The sequence below is a fragment of the Thamnophis sirtalis genome, unplaced genomic scaffold, assembly GCF_051295495.1.
Source record: "Thamnophis sirtalis isolate CommonGarterSnake01/CBP01778 unplaced genomic scaffold, rThaSir2_p1.2 scaffold_1, whole genome shotgun sequence".
NCBI classification, from domain to species: domain Eukaryota; kingdom Metazoa; phylum Chordata; class Lepidosauria; order Squamata; family Natricidae; genus Thamnophis; species Thamnophis sirtalis.
Genome location: NW_028261381.1, coordinates 59,161,187 through 59,177,808, shown reverse-complemented (window position 1 = coordinate 59,177,808; position 16,622 = coordinate 59,161,187).

Below are 16,622 nucleotides of genomic sequence, written 5' to 3'. Positions count from 1 at the left end.
AGAATGAGATACACTACTTTCCATGACAAGAGATTCTTCTCCTCTTATTTTGATGAAAATGGCCAAATCTCTCCTTCCCTTCTCAAAGACATCAGCAAGTCATGGTGCCTTATGAATATTGGGCTGCATTTCCAAAACTCATTGTTTTGTCTTTTGCCTTTTAAATCCTTCAGCATCTCAGCAGGATAGTTTCCTTGATTGACCCAGGAAATGAAATGACCTGCTGAACTGCTGCATAGCTTGGCAGCACATGGAATAATCCTGTTGCTGGGAAGGCTGCAGCTGCTGAGTTGACTTTGCTCAAGGAGAGCTTCTTATCCAGTAGTGCTGCTATCACTTCCCTTTGATTTGAAATGAATGTCTCTTTTTAATGGTTCACTCCATTGCTGACTTTCAGTGTAATCTAAAGCACAACCAATGCCCCAATGGCTTGCAATTTCTATCTGTGTGCCATCCATCTGGCAAGTGAAGAAGAGAAAATGGTTCAGTGCTATATCCTGGTAATTCCAGTACACCCACCCTGTCAACAAAATAAAACAAAACATCAGGTGGAAAGGAATAAGCATGCTTCTGCCCTATACCCAGGAGGCACCCACCTCTCGGAAGATAGACAGATGACGGGGATGAACAATGTATCTGATTTTGATGTAAAGTAGCTCCTTTGATGCCTTTATAAAACATCTGCATATATATGGCCTTATATAAAAATCACAATGATTAAAACATGTCTTATATCTTAATCAACTCTGCTGGAAGCTCAGCTCTGCTGGAAGCTAATGGATTTGCCTGGCTGTCATTACATATTGTACACTCACAATCTAGTGTCTTATGCAGATTCTTGGAAAAATCTAATTTTCAGATGCCTATTAAAGTCATTCCATTTCAGTGATTGATGGCTACAGTCAATTCTTCTTCACTTTTTAGTATTATTCAGCATTCATTTGCATATAGACCAGTGGTGGATTACAACCAGTACGTCCCGGTACGGGCATACCAGTGCCTGCTGGAAGCACTGGATACTGTTCTGGTACAGTGCTCCGGAGGACCCACCCACCCACTTGTGCTTCTTACCGGTATTTGAGGTTTTCGTGGCTTCTGCACCTGCAGCGTATGGCACCTGCGCGATGCTCCACCAAGCAGCTGAGCATCGTGGGCGGTAAGTATGCATGCGCACATTCATGTGGTGGACGCCCGGCCCTGTTGTACTGTACTGGTTGCAACACGATCCGGAACCCACCACTGGTATAGTGGTGCATGACCACAATGTTGCAACAGGATCCGGAACCCACCACTGGTATAGTGGTGCATGACCACAATGCCCGCTTTTTCTCATATCATAACACACTACAATTGGCCTTCCCTTTTTATGTACTCCTTCTCATTGTAGCATGCCAAGTTAACCACCTCCTTATCTTTTGTTTTCTGAGTCAAGCTTGGTTGAAACTTGGGCTGATGCAATGCAGTTCCTATTGTGGCTGAATGGCTTTGCCTTGAAGGACAATCCCATCATCCTGGAGCTGAAGGCCTTTTGTCTTATAGATAGGCTGGCCCAGTATTGCTGGGACTATTAAGAAAGGTGAGGGCTGCTTTCCAAGAACATGTTTCTCCTTTGGAGAAATATAATACTGCGCCTTTTATAATATTTCCCAAAATATTTCATTCTTCTAGGAGAGGGTTGAGTGCTAACTTTCTACAGCTGGAATGGCATTAATCTATAAAGCTGAAACTATGTGATACCTAACTAAACTAAATAGACATTCCAAACACTTGTATAAACCAACTGGATGGTTCCTAGCACAGCCATAAATAATTCATTGCAATATGCTTGCTACAACATTATTCACTAGTGTAAAAAAGTACTTTTCTGGATCACTTATTTCTGGATCCGCTACAAATTTTGAAGCATGGTAATGAAAGTTAGTGTAGGCAGAGCATATTTGAATTTCTAGTATACATACTCAATTAGCCATATACTAGACAAAAGAACCACCATGTATCTCTGAAAATAAGACAGGGTCTTATTTTCCTTTGACGCCCAAAATAAGTGGTTGGCCTTATTTTTGGGGAGGTCTTATTATTTTTGAGGTGCAGGAGATGGCGAGCATGATCACCTCATGGCTGCTGCTATGTTGCAATATTTTCAGGGAGGGCTTATTTTGGGGGGAGGGCTTATTTTAGCGCATGCACTCAAAAGCCCAATTGGGCTTATTATCTGGGGAGGTCTTATTTTCAAGGAAACAATATAATTTTCTAATTAACAAAGAAGAAACTACTTCAGATTTAAATGTCCCAATCTAACAAGTCCCTGTGTTCTGGGGGAAAAACCATCTTAGAGCTTTTACAAGAAGATGTAATATTAAAAATGTGGGGGCTTAAACCCCTCAATGCTTCTGTAGGCCAAAGGAAAGGGTGAAAAAAATCATTAAACAAACATAATATTTTTAATTAAAACACAAAAGCTCACAGATAAGAAAAAAGGAAATAATTAAAGAAGGGAATTAAAGTACAAATAACCTTTAAAGAACCAAAAGAATATTATGGAGCTAAGTCTAAAAAGCTGAAATAACAAAGAAGCACTAATATGGTTCTAGCACATTCAGACTTCCTGAGAATACAGAATACATTAAAGGAACTTCCCTTAAACAAATTGTCCAATATTTCCTGTAAAAGTTATTTTTAAAAAAAAATCTCCAAAGGTCTGCGACTTCTTTTTGCTACAGACCATGGCAGAACAGTAAGCTTCTCCGCAGCTTTGAATCAAAGATGTTCTTCATAATAGAAGTCTTTGATAAATTACTGAAAAAATAAGAACACAATATTTAATTTTTTATAATTTTGCCACCAAACTAACTTTCATGAATAATTTGCATTTCTGAATCATCACCAATAATGGAGAATATTTGTAGCTGAGGTTGACATGAGGACTCTTTGGTGCTCTCTGAGCTTGTTTGTTTTCTTGCAAATATTTCATTACCCAAACTAGGTAACATCATCACTCCTTAATAGCACTAATGTTGTTGCCTAGTTTGGGTAATGAAACATCTGCAAGAAAACAAGCCAGCTCAGAGACCACCAAGGTACTCCCGAAAACCATTACATTCTTTGTATTAAATTGCTGATGCAACTTGCTGATGTAGAATGAGATTCCATATTGTAAATCTTAAAATTATCACTATAATTAGATTTTTATGCTCAATACAAATAGAAATGCACACAATAAACAGTTTTAATTTCAAATTTATATTCCAGTTTCTGTTAAAAACAATGCCATGTATAAACGTTCCTATAAAGACTACTGATATTTGATCTCATTTAGGATTGGGAATGTTTAAAAACAAAAATACAGTCTGTACCTGGATCATTTTTATCTTGAGCATCTTCATTTATTTTAAACTTTGTTTCAACACCTAAGGCCAGTTGTTTATCAAAATGTTCAAGCTCACTAAATTTGTTTTTAACTGAACTGTTCAAATTTCCACTTTGGTTCTGAAATATTTATCTACATAAATTCAATCAAAATGAAAGACTGTACATTGTGGAAAAGAACTTTTAAATGATAAGCAACTCCAATTAGATTTCTTTTTCAATTACTTTGTCTTTTGATAAGGACAACATTCAGTTGATTTCAAAGATTTTAGTTCTTTTCCAACTTTCTTGAGAAGCTTTGTCCCTCGGGAGAAGAATAGAAGAATTATTGTTTTCTGTTTTTTTTTTAAAGATCCATACTTTATTATCTTAATTTAAATGAAGAAAAACAAAAAGTGTTTTCTAGTTACCAAATAAAAAATTAAAGCCCAGTTTCAGTTCAGTTCAGTTTATTGTATTTATATGCCGCCCTTTTCCCCCCGAAGGGGACTCAGGGCGGCTCACAACTCAAACCAGGGAAGGGGGATACAGACAAAAAGTTTAAAAAACAAAGCATAACACAACAGTCCTACCATTCGAGACGGGGGCAACAGCTCTTTAGCCCAGGCCAACTCACTAGCAAAACTATTGATGCAGGAATTTAGTCTTAGGGAAGACATTACCCAGTATAGCTGTAGGCTTGTCTAATAATATGCATACAATTACAAATAACCTGTTTTAATGGGCCGAGGATACACATCTTCTTCACTGTTTTAATAACATGCAGATCAAGTGCTACTTTCATATTGGAAGGGAGGTTTATTTAATCTACCTGCTATATTTGCTTCTTTGCAAAACAAAAAGCAAAACAAAACAAATCAGAGAAGTGTAGTTTTGAGTATAATCCATATGTATGCACTATAGCATACATTTTGATGATGCCAAAAAAACTGGTAGGTATAGAAAGTTAACAGGTTATATTAAAGATCAGCTGCAACATTAAAGCAATATATTCCCCCACCCCCTGGCTGCCTCCTCTCTCTCTCTTTTAATGTGTTTCATTTGGAACTGCACAAGATCTTAGTCTGGGCATTCACTTATTCTGGTTATTAGGAATCTTTAGGGAGAAAAAAAACCTCACAAAATGTAGTTCAGTTTGGATAGACTGCATTATTTGAAGAGTTCCAACATTTAACTTATGATCACCAAGAGGTGATTAAGAGAGCTGTTGCTTGGAGTTGGGTGGCATGGCATGCAAATTTTATAATGGAAAAAAAAGCAAAGATGGTACTTTTTAAATTTCAATAAAGCATACACTAACATCTGAATATTTCCAAATCTGGCTGGGTTCCTAATATATCATGATTATGGGGGGATTGTAACTTGATGACATCTTTAAGGAGGTTACCATCAAAGGAAGAAATATACATTGGAAAACTATTACTTTCCTTTTTCTTAAGATAGAGAAAAAGGAATTATTTATACTCAGAAACAATTCTGGATACTAAATGGTGGTTAGTCTTGCCATGGTAGCAAAACAAGGAAAGAGGGACCATGCTACAACCAAAGTTAACAGTGAATCCAAGCCACAGAAATAGCTAGAGAACCTGTCCTTCTGATGAAGGAATTTGATGAAATGCCTCATCCCAATTTTAGTGCCTGCAAGTGTAGGGAGAATTCAAGTGGTCCTTGGCATACAGCTCTATGCAAACTATGGCATAGTCTGTGTGGAGTTTGGGACCCTGCCAGCAAGTTTATCCCTGTTCTGCCTCCTCCCACTATGCTGTTTCCCTTGATGTTTTCCCCCCTCTAAAAAGGGCTATCAAAGCAAGAAAGGGGTGGAGGAAAGCTGGGAGGTCAGTATACTGCTCACCCCTTTTCCCTAGGGAGGAAAACCTTTAAGGAACAGAAGAGATGAGTGCATAGCGTTCTATGGTGTTCTTTCTTTGATTAAAACAAACCAGTTAGCTAAAATGCATGTTAAACAATCTTCAGTCAGGGATACTGAAACAGCAACAAACAGAAATGGCAGACTGTATTAAAACAAGACAACCCAGAGGAGGGTTCAGAGAAAGAGGGGGTGGGGGACTCGAGCTCCCTAAGAAAGAAGGGGATGACAATCCACAATGTATCATTATATGATGGAGACAAAAGGCCAATGTCCAGAGGGCAAAGGCTTGTGGTCTAATCATTTCATCTCTATAATTTCAGACAAGCCAAGGCACATTTCTGTGGCTTGGAAGAGCGCTGACTAATGCCCAGTATGCTTCAGGAAAATGCCTCAAACGCCTTTTCAGCGCTGGCAGGTTTATTCTTCATCCCCACCCTCTACAGCTTCCATCACACACACACACACACACACACACACACACACACACACACACGGAGGGAGGGAGGGAGGGAGGGGGAGAGAGAGAGCGAGAGAGCACACCCTGACACTGTCCCATTCCCCTACCCCCTCTTTTCCCAAAAAAAAAGAAAGGAAGGAAGAAAGGAAGGAAGCCAAGCCCTTGACACAAACCATCTTTTATTCCAGTGAAGGCTTTTCACAACACCGAGGAGGCTGAATTATTTAGGTAATCTTCTGGTAAGGCATGCTGCTCATGTGGTCGTTAAAGGCCAATTTTAGCTCCTCTCTGCAACCGATAAATCACAGGGCTTCACTTTCAAAGTGAGTTTGGGATAAGGAAAATGACAGCCAGAGCAAGCAATAAGCATCAATGACATAGGGGGGGGGGGGGTGGTGCCTGCATTTTTGTACATTTATTAACTCAGTAGACTATGAATCTATTCCTGATTGGACATTCATGTCCAATCCTAGACATCTTGCAATTAAAGATAGAAATCAAAATATTATGTAAAAGAACCACAATACAAGCAGCCACATAGGAATAGGGATCATGCCTGGTTAGATTATCTCTCTGTCTAGCTCAGCATTATTTGTGTTACTACTGACCACTCTATAGTGTGTCAGGTTTAAGAGTTAACCTATTTTCATAGAAGACATGAAAGACTGAAACAGAGACCATTAGCAGACAAAGAGGTGTCATAACCATTGACTTCTCTTTTTCTTTCCTGCAGGCAATAGTAACAAACTGAGCAATCACAAACACAAACAATACAATAAAATACCCACCAAAATAGCAAAGCAAGAATAAATATGCTTGACCACAGCGGGATAGGCCAGTGATTGCACCCCAAAAATGTAGCATGAAGCCAAGATAAGTGGGCAACATAAATGAAATGAAATCACTATAATGTCTTTAAGAATTTACTTCTGCTTCATTAAAAATAATTTTTAAATCAAATCTAGTGGCATATTTTATAGGAGCTTTGGGTCCATATCCAAAGCTTTGTGGGTGATGCATATGCATGTTATGTATTTTGTCATTTACATGGAAGTAAACAGAGTAGAGCTCCTACTAGCTCTCTTTGTGGATGCTATTGAGTATCCTAGGTCAGTGGTGGGGTTCAAATAATTTAACAACCGGTTCTCTGCCCTAATGATTTCTTCCAACAACCAGTTTAACAAACTGCTCAGAAAGTTAACAACTGGTTCTCCCGAAGTGGTGCGAACTGGCTGAATCCCACCACTGGCCTAGGTGTGATTTACCCACTAGTTATCTTGGCAAAAGAATAAATAATGAAGAGTCTAAATAATGGTTCTTGTGGAACCTTCTAAATTGAATGAATCCAAACAGAATACAATGAGGAGAGTTTTGTGGCCCAATTTCTTTGTCTTTTTCTTGTCTTCTCCTTTTCCCTTCCAAAGCTGTGAAGGAACAGGAATAGGCATCTTGGTGACGATCTCCAGATCTTTAGTTCCCCATAGCCGTTGCCAGCATTGCCAACAGAAAATAATCTTAGCTGATATTCAAAACAATTGACAATGATGACCATTGCCATTGCATTCATCTCATTTCACAAATCCAATTAGTATGACTCTGATAATTTATAGAACCATTTTTAATAGTGTTAATCCTCATGAGCTTTCAAAGCAGGTTACAGTTTTTAAAGAATAAATATAAGATCCGCAATATGAAATATTACATAGGAAATCTTAAATAAATGCAGCACTAAACCAGTGAAGAACCCAATCAGAATGCTTATGGCAAAAGCAGTGTTGGAAAGAGGGAAGACACATTATACTTCAGGTAAGACATTAAGTGGAAAGGGAAGAAATATGAATATGTAAATGGTTGGGTTGATCAATAGTGTGGGTGTAATGTTGGATTGGGATGTCCCAGTTGAGAGCACATTTCTTTTTGAAGTCCTATATGGCTACTCTCTAAACTGTGGCTATTCTCCTTTCGAAACAGAATTGGTTTATTGACTGACAACCAGATGATACAACTCTATAAAATGCCTTAATTTTTGTTTCAATGAGTAGTATACAGTATATGTAAGGAGCCCATTCTGAAACTGTGTTTTGCTTCCTTTCCAACCATTTCTTCCTTTCTAGCCATTACTCTGTAATATTTCATTGAACTTTTTTTTTCTAGTTGTGGGGACCTGAGGAATTATGAATGATGCCTTTTCTCCCTTGTGTGTCCTTTTAAAATGTAGCATTTTAAAACAACATGACAAGTCTTTTCTCATTCCCTGATCTCATGTCCTCCTAAACAAACATAACTGAGCTTATATAGCCCAGTAACACTAGACAGTTACAAATAGCATTTGCAACAGGGTGGCATATTTTGGTCACAAATTCTAAGTACAAAGGTACCAATTAAGGGTATGCAGAGTCATCTCTTCCCCAGCTCATCTTATAGGTCAATTCCATTTTGATGCTAAAAACTCCTACACTCTCCAACCCCTAGCAGGTACTTCCCAGTGAAAATGAGGGAGAAAGTCTTCTTTCACTTCATTAACAAGAACTACCACCTAGATATTTTCAATGTTTAAAAATTTAAAGTGTTCCCCCCCTCAAAAAAATTGCTACTTCTAGGAGAGACTAACTGTATACCACTTCCAGAGCTGATACACATTCTTCTTCATTTGGGCTAGCACTTTATAGCAAGAGGACCTTTCTTTACACCTTTCTTTATTTTTAACTGTTTCTGACCCATCCAGGGTTAGAAGGACCTGGCTTCAGAAAGCTTCCAATATCCAATTTCTTGCTCTGAATTCAAGGGTAAACCCTGTGCATTCTATAGTTGCTGAACATTATCATACAAGCTACATGACAGCAACCTAATACTGCAATCAACACCTGTTTCTCTTGACCCAAGTCCCATTCAGCTTAGCGGGACTCATTTTTGAGTAATCATATACAGCAGTGGTGGGTTTCAATTTTTTTTAGAACTTCTTCTGTAGGTGTGGCCTGCTTTGTGGGAGTGGCTTGCTGGCCATGTGACTGGGTGGGCATGACCAACTTATAAAATGTGGTGAAACTCACTTAACAACACTCTTGCTTAGAAACCAAAATGTTGGCTCAGGAACTCTGGCATTGAAGTGTGCAAGTCTTAAAGCTGTCAAGTTACAATACCCTTGCACAATACCAGAAAAAAAACCCAGGGGTATTCAAACTTGACAGCTTTAAGACTTGTGGACTTCAACTCCCAGAATTCCTCCTCTCGTTCTTCATCTTGATGATATGTGGATGGGCAGGGGGAGGGAGCTGGAACCGGTTCTAAACGGCACTGTAGATTTGTGGAACCTTTTCTATAGAAGAGGTTCGAACTAGCAAGAACCCACCCCTGATATACTGCTAGTTCACTTTTGCAGGGGTTGCCCTCAAAAGCTTACAGGCATTTTCTCTTACTTAAGTGGGAAACATCATACTTGCTTTAGTTTTTACCTTGTATGAAATTCCATGTAGGAGCATAAAATTCCCCTTCAGAAATTCCATAAGTCGGGTAGTAACATCCTCTCTTATCCCGATGTTCATCAGAGCAAGAGGGTAGCTCTGTAGTTGCTGCATCATACTGTTAGGATAGAACCAATCTGGCAAAGTGGCAGCTCGACTGAATATCAGTTTGTCCAAGTATTCACAGTTGGTGAAGAGAAGCTTCAAATAGGCAGCCATTGAGATCTTCCATGCAAATAATTGCCACTTATTTGTCTGTCAGGATATATTTTAAGTTTTATTCATGTAACTCTTGATAACAAATCTTACAAGAGAACCATGGATTGGTCTTCACATTGCACTTTAATGAAATGGCAGCTTATTTGCTAGATACCATTCTTTTCCAACAGCAGCCTTCTGCAGTCCAACATATATTGAGAAAAGGGGATAGAAAATGTCTTCTTGTGGAAATAATAGGAAGGTAGAAAAATCAAACAAATTAAGGGACCCTAGGCCTAGAGTTTCATTAATTCAGAATTTTCTAACTACTCACTTCCTGGTGAAAGAATAAAGCCTTAGCAGTGATTAGCATGTTGTAAGACTTTTCAGCTTGGGCCATTTCATAACAGTGTTATGGGAAGATTCCTATGAAGTGTATCTGGATGGTTATTTCCAAGCATGGCAATTCCTTGGCTAGTTTCAGCATTCCCATCTGGAAATCAACTTTCTACCTCTCTTTTCCAACCAAGATTTCTACCCTGCCCCCTCCCCGAAAGCATGTATCACTTTGCACACACATCTACTTCCCACAGAGCAGTGCATAGCCAATTGATAAATCACACCAGGCATCTGATTTGGGTGAATGTCACCAAATCCATCACCAGCACACATTTTCCTTCACCAAGGGTCAGTCAATGAAAATCAGATGGCTTGGATGGATTCACTATTATCCTGCTTGACCTGACTGCGGCTCATAAATCTCTAAACATTTCAGCCTCTAATCTTTTCATTTCAGCTGCTGGCTGAAGCAAGCAAAAGCTCTCACTGGGCTTTTAAAGTGTTTTGGAAAAAGCAATAGAAGAAGAAGAAGAAGAAGAAGAAGAAGAAGAAGAAGAAGAAGAAGAAGAAGAAGAAGAAGAAGAGGAGGAGGAGGAGGAGGAGGAGGAGGAGGAGGAGGAGGAGGAGGAGGAGGAGGAGGAGGAGGAGATTTCAGTAGATGCTGTTAAATGCTCACATATTGATTTGTTTTGTTTTGAGTGCGGTTTTCCCCATCCAGATGGGTTTTTTTTTTTTTACAATACATTTACAGAGAGCCTTGAAATTAGTTGAAAAATTATCTGGAAAAGATAATCAAGCAACAGTGCTTTTTCAAGAGGCAACTGGATTTTCTGGTTTTTCTTTCTTTGAAGATGTTTTACTTCTTATCCAAGAACCTTCTCTAGTTCTGACTGAAGAATCTTCTTGGATGAGAAGTGAAATGTCTTCAAAGAAAAAGCAGAAAGTCCAGTTGCCTCTTGAAAAAGCACCTTGGGGACAACCATGACCTGGATGACTGAGAATCTCCATTGACATAATCAAGCAACAAGCCCTAGAAACAAGCAAAGTTATTATTAGAAGCCAGCATGGGTTTATCAAAACCAGATCATGCCAATCAAACCTTATTACCTTCTTTGACAAAGTGACTAAATTAGTTGACCAGCAAAATGCTGTGGACATTACTTAGACTTCAGTAAGGCATTTTACAAAATAACCCACAACATACTACTTGGTAAGGAAAAGATATGCTAGACAGCATCACCATTGATTTTAAAAAGCTGTTTTAGAGTGTGTGGAAATATTATCATAGTACCAGCTATTAAAGCAGGTATACCTTCTCTTAGGCAGCTGTTGTAAAAAGCTGCAAACAGTCATACAGTGCATGCTCCAACCAAATCTGAAGCTTTACACAGCTCTAACTATTTCCACTCTTGGTGACAATTTCAATTATATCTAATGACAAATAGGTGACTTAAGCTACAAGATCCAGAAGGACATTTGTTTCCAGGTATCTAAGTATTAAGGTATAACCTTAATCAACAGGCATGGGGGTGGGGAGTATCACTTCAATTGCCTTACTCAGGGGTAGTCAACCTTTCTATACCTACCACCCACTTTTGTATCTCTGTTAATAGTAACATTTTCTAACCGCCCACCAGTTCCACAGTAATGGTGATTTTATGAAAACCTAATAAAAATGTTTTTGAATAATGTTATGATTTTTTTAAAGTCAATTAAATTAAAAAAAAAAGAAAAGTGCTTTAGTATCAGACAAAACCCCTACTGCCCACCATGAAAGCTAGAACGCCCACTAGTGGGCGGTAGGGACCAGGTTGACTACCACTGCTTTGGCAACTACAAATCATTTAGTATTTTTCCGAGAGTAGATTGTTCAAGAACATATTTCTGGACCTGACAATTTACAAGATGGCCAAAGTGAAAAGCTTGTATGAGCACCCACATTCCATTCACACCACCAGCCTGGGAAACTTGCCTGCATACCCATAAAGCACTCCAAGAGCTGGTGCTTTTACTTGAAGCGGAAGAGGGGGGGATTGCAAATACATGGTACTCAGTAACAAAGAAAACTGTGTACACAAACACACCTTAGATGCTGCAGGAACAACCTTTGCCTTGTCTCAGGGTGGCAGTAGCAAATTCCCCCCAGTCTTTCAGTTGACAGTGCAAATTGGAGAATTTATAAAACATGATGTGTGAAGATTGAAGCACAAAGAATGTTGAGGTCAGCAATTGTGTATACAAGGAAAGGGCGTGCTGATGTGCTTTCAGTCTGCTTCGCTTGTGAACAGTGAAGCACTTTGGGTTTCGAGGAACACTGGTGAATTAGAATCTAGCTATCTTGGTTTCCAGTGTGAGAATGACTGGGACAGAGCAAGGATTTTGAAACACTGTTACAGTTTAGGTGCCAGCAGCTTCTGAAGAGAACAGGGTCCCAGAGCAATTCACTCCTTCAGAGTCACCACACTTGGAGGGGGGGTCTTATGTTTGAAATGTCTCTTCCGAGCTATAAGGTATAGGTAAAGGTTCCCCTCGCACATATGTGCTAGTCATTCCTGACTCTAGGGGGCGATGCTCATCTCTGTTTCAAAGCCAAAGAGCCAGCACTCTCCAAAGACATCTCCATGGTCATGTGGCCGGCATCACTAAACACTGTTACCTTCCCACCAAAGGTGGTTCCTATTTTTCTACTTGCATTCTTTACATGCTTTTGAAGTGTTAGGTTGGCAGAAGCTGGGACAAGTAACAGGAGCTCACTCCATTACATGGCGCTAGGGATTTGAATCACTGAACTGCTGATCTTTCTGATCGACAAGCTCAGCATCTTAGCCACCGTGTCCCAGCTATAGAAAACGTTAACAAAATCCCTCTTCAGCTTCCGAATGGATGGCAAATCCATCAGTTTGAAATGCATTTTCTCAGGGTTGTGTCTAGAATGCTTATATCAGTGCTGAAATACCTAAATTCAGTGTTGACATTTAAAGATTGGAAATGGTTAAAGACCTTTACAGGATGAATAGTTTTCTTTCTGTCTTTGTTATGGAACTGAGACTATATATGTATTAGAAGGGTGTCTATGTATAAATGAAAGTGTTAAGGGCAAGTCTATCCTAAGCAGGATGGAGAGAATCAGGCCAAGCAAGTTAATAGGAATGAGGAATTAGCTGGGTTTTTCAACCAAACAGATTGTACCTAAGGAAAGGGAGAGAGAGAAAGAGATGGAGGGAGAAAGAGAAAGAGAGAGAAAGAAAGAAAGAAAGAAAGAAAGAAAGAAAGAAAGAAAGAGAGAGAGAGAGAGAGAGAGAGAGAGACTAAGATGAAATTCAGTATGCTGGCTTTAGGCTGGAATTTTGGCTCAGTCCCACTTTGTGCGCATAGAACAGTTCTGGTTCCTATTCCATTCTGTCCCTGGAAAACACTATTTCAGGACCTTGTGCCAGCTGTCACATTGTCAACATTATCAATGACCATCTTCCATCCTTTTATTCTCATTTATGACTGAGGTTGCTCTTCCCTTTTCCTATCAGAATCCTTCTTAGCTGGAAAAGAGTTCCTCCACCATTCCAGTATTTGGGAGGCCGCCACAAAGAGGAGGGGGTCAATTTATTTTCCAAAGCACCAGAGGGCAGGACAAGAAACAATGGATGGAAAGTAGTCAAGGAGAGAAGCAACCTGGAATTAAGGGGAAACTTCCTAACAGTAAGAACAATTAACCAGTGGAACAGCTTGCTTTCAGTTGTGAGTGCTTCATCACTGGAGGTTTATAAGAAGAGACTGGACAGCCACCTCTCTGAAATGGCCTCTTGAACTTATGCTTCAACCTTCCTGCAGGCCTCTCTTCCAGCTGTTTAGGGCCAGTTTCCTTGCTCCTGACACAAAATGGCTCACAAATGGAATGAAGGCTTGAGCCAAGGAGAAATAGACAGGCATTCCCCAACAGGAAAAGGGGCCTGGTTTTCCCCTTGGGTCCAAAAGGGGAAAAGAAACAAAACACACCTGAGAGGGGAGAGGAAAAAGATGAGCTGCTCACTCTGGCTCTCCAGTAGAGGAGCAACAAATTCAGTTGTCAGTCTGTTAGCACTCCAGTTTAGTAGTATTAAGTCCAGAGCATATGGAAAGGAGATATCCATTCCATGACAGCCTGTTGTTTGTGGTGGTGATGGCAATTTGAATAAAGATAAAAACTGAATATAGCCTAAAGTAAATGGAATCAAGATCAAAATGTTTCTTTCATACTGGAACATCCAAAGAGGTTGTAAAAAAAAGGGGGAAGATGGCGTTTGTGTCTTTATTTGTGTCAGAAGCGTGTTCAAATTATAAACATATAACATTCAACACTGAGCAAGTAAAATAAGTATAAAATAGGTCATAATAATACAGCACATGTAAAAAGTATTTAAAATAAGTAGGATTAAAATCAAATGACATTTGCCCAGTATCAAGCCCTTCTCAGGCCTGGAAGTCAGAGCCGAGGTGGCGCAGTGGTTAAATGCAGCACTGCAGGCTACTTCAGCTGACTGCAGTTCGGCTGTTCAAATCTCACCCACTCAGGGTTGACTCAGCCTTCCATCCTTCCGAAGTGGGTAAAATGAGGACCCGGATTGTTGTTGGGGGCAATATGCTGACTCTGTAAACTGCTTAGAGAGGGCTGAAAGCCCTATGAAGTGGTATATAAGTCTAACTGCTATTGCTATTGCTATTGCTATTGCTAAGTCATGTTTTGCATTGGGCTTTCAGGCCTGCCACATTTGTTGCTGTGGGAAACTGGGAGGGGGGATTGTATAGAGATGGGGAGATATATACCATATTTTTTGGAGTATAAGACGCACCAAGATTTTGAAGAGGCAAATTTGAAAAAAAAGTTTTTGCACTCTGTAGACCTCCCAAAAATGGCCCATTTTTGTGAAAATGGGCCTGTTTTTTGTCAAAAAAATGGCATGGATAGCCTTTAGGAGGCTTATAGAGTGCTCCTCGGGGTGGTGTGTGTGTGTGCAAAAACAAGCAAAAAATGGCCTGTTTTTTGCTCATTTTTGCCCTCCCCAACCCTCAGGAGTACTCCGGAAGCCTCCTAAAGGCTATGCACGGCCATTTTTGTGAAGGGGGTGGGGTTTAGGGAAGCCAAAAATGGTGTATTCAATGTATAAGATGCACCCAGATTTTCACCCCCTTTTTGGGGATGAAAAGGTGCGTTTTATACTCCGAAAAATATGGTAGTCAAATAACAATCCTTTCTCCAACAGTCAAGGACAAACTGCCCTGAACCTGGAGTGGGTGACTGGGAGCCATCTCCAGTTGGGACGGTGCTTGATTGGACTATGTGATGGACATGGGGTTGCTGGGCAGGGACTTGGACTTTCAATTGGTGAAGGAAACCTGGAAACTTTCAGATTCAGGTTTTCCCAGATGTGCCAATATGACATCTCTAATAAATTGGAACTTTGAGGAATCTCAAGCCTTGGAGTCTTCTTTCATTGGGGGTGTTACTTGGAACCCTGACAGCCACATCAAGAGCATTTTCTGTTGTCAGCATGAGATCTTCCTCCATACATGTTGAAAGACATTATATGCATATGTGAGATGGATTGTTCTTCTCCACATTCACCAGAGTATCTTCTATAGGGAAACCCCATTTTCTTACATTGTCCTTTGATCTTCCTATCCCAGAACACAATCTATTTAGTGATTTCCATACAGGCTAAGGTTGTTCTTGATTCATGCAGCAAAAAGTCATGTGGTTGGGCCCAGTTGCCTGGTAGCTCCTTACTCACAGTTGTGACTGAATTAGTCAAGAAACTCTCCAATTTCTATGTGTGTCATGTATGCTGCTATCCATATATCACATTCATCTATCATGTGGCTTGTTAGGTTTTTACTTGGAATACAAACTATGAATGATAATGAATAAACTACCATTTATTCTTAGTAGCATTTAGCATTAGCATTTAGTCTTAGATACCACTTCACAGTGCTTTACAGTCCTCTCTAAATGGTTTACAGAGTCAGCATATTGCCCCCAACAATCTCATTTTACCCACCTCAGAAGGAGGGAAGGCTGAGTCAACCTTGAGTTGAATAAAACAAATTACAATGGTGAATAAAATAAATTAAGGCTTAGCAGTCTACCAACTCAGACAGCATTGAGGGATATTTTAAATTGGAAAGCAAAAGGTTGGTTCTAAGTATGTCTGTGACAGAAGAACATTTCATAAGATATACCAATAACAAATATTCATTACTAAAACAAAGTATTCTAAGTTACAAAATATTCCTTGCATATTTTTTTTCAACATGTGAAATTGTGGTATGTATTTTCAGATTAACTTCTGTATATAGTTTAGCAGTTAACATATTTTTATATAATATGCTGGGAGAAAATATGTTTAAAATTAAGAAAAATGGATTCTTACAAAAATGCAGGCTAAGGGTGGTATCAAATTCGCACATAAAATTTCAGCCATGCAGAAGCTTTGAACAGAAAAAAGGTTTTGTGGTTTACTAAAAATGGGTTTTTTTTTGGGGGGGAGGGTTTCAAACTTTTTTTGTTTTATTTATTTTATTTAGCAAATGTGCTTTCCTTGTTATTTTTTTACCTCATTGTCATTTAAAAAGGACAATATGTTCTGTAATCCAACCTGATGAACCAAGATTTTTTTTTTACAAAAAATATTCTTTCATCTAGTGAACCTAGAAATACCAATTTGATTTGGAATTCAAGAGAGAATTTAGGACCTAAATTATTGTACACCAAAATATTGACATTGACTGTATCATTCTTACATGAATACTATTAGAACCACTGACTATCTGAACTAATGGTAATGGCCCAGTGGTGGGTTCCTAACCGGTTTACTACTGGTTTGCTGAGAAGGCATTTTGCACATGCACTGGTTGCTTCGCTTGTGTGCTCCCCCGCTGTGTGTTGCTGCGCATGTGC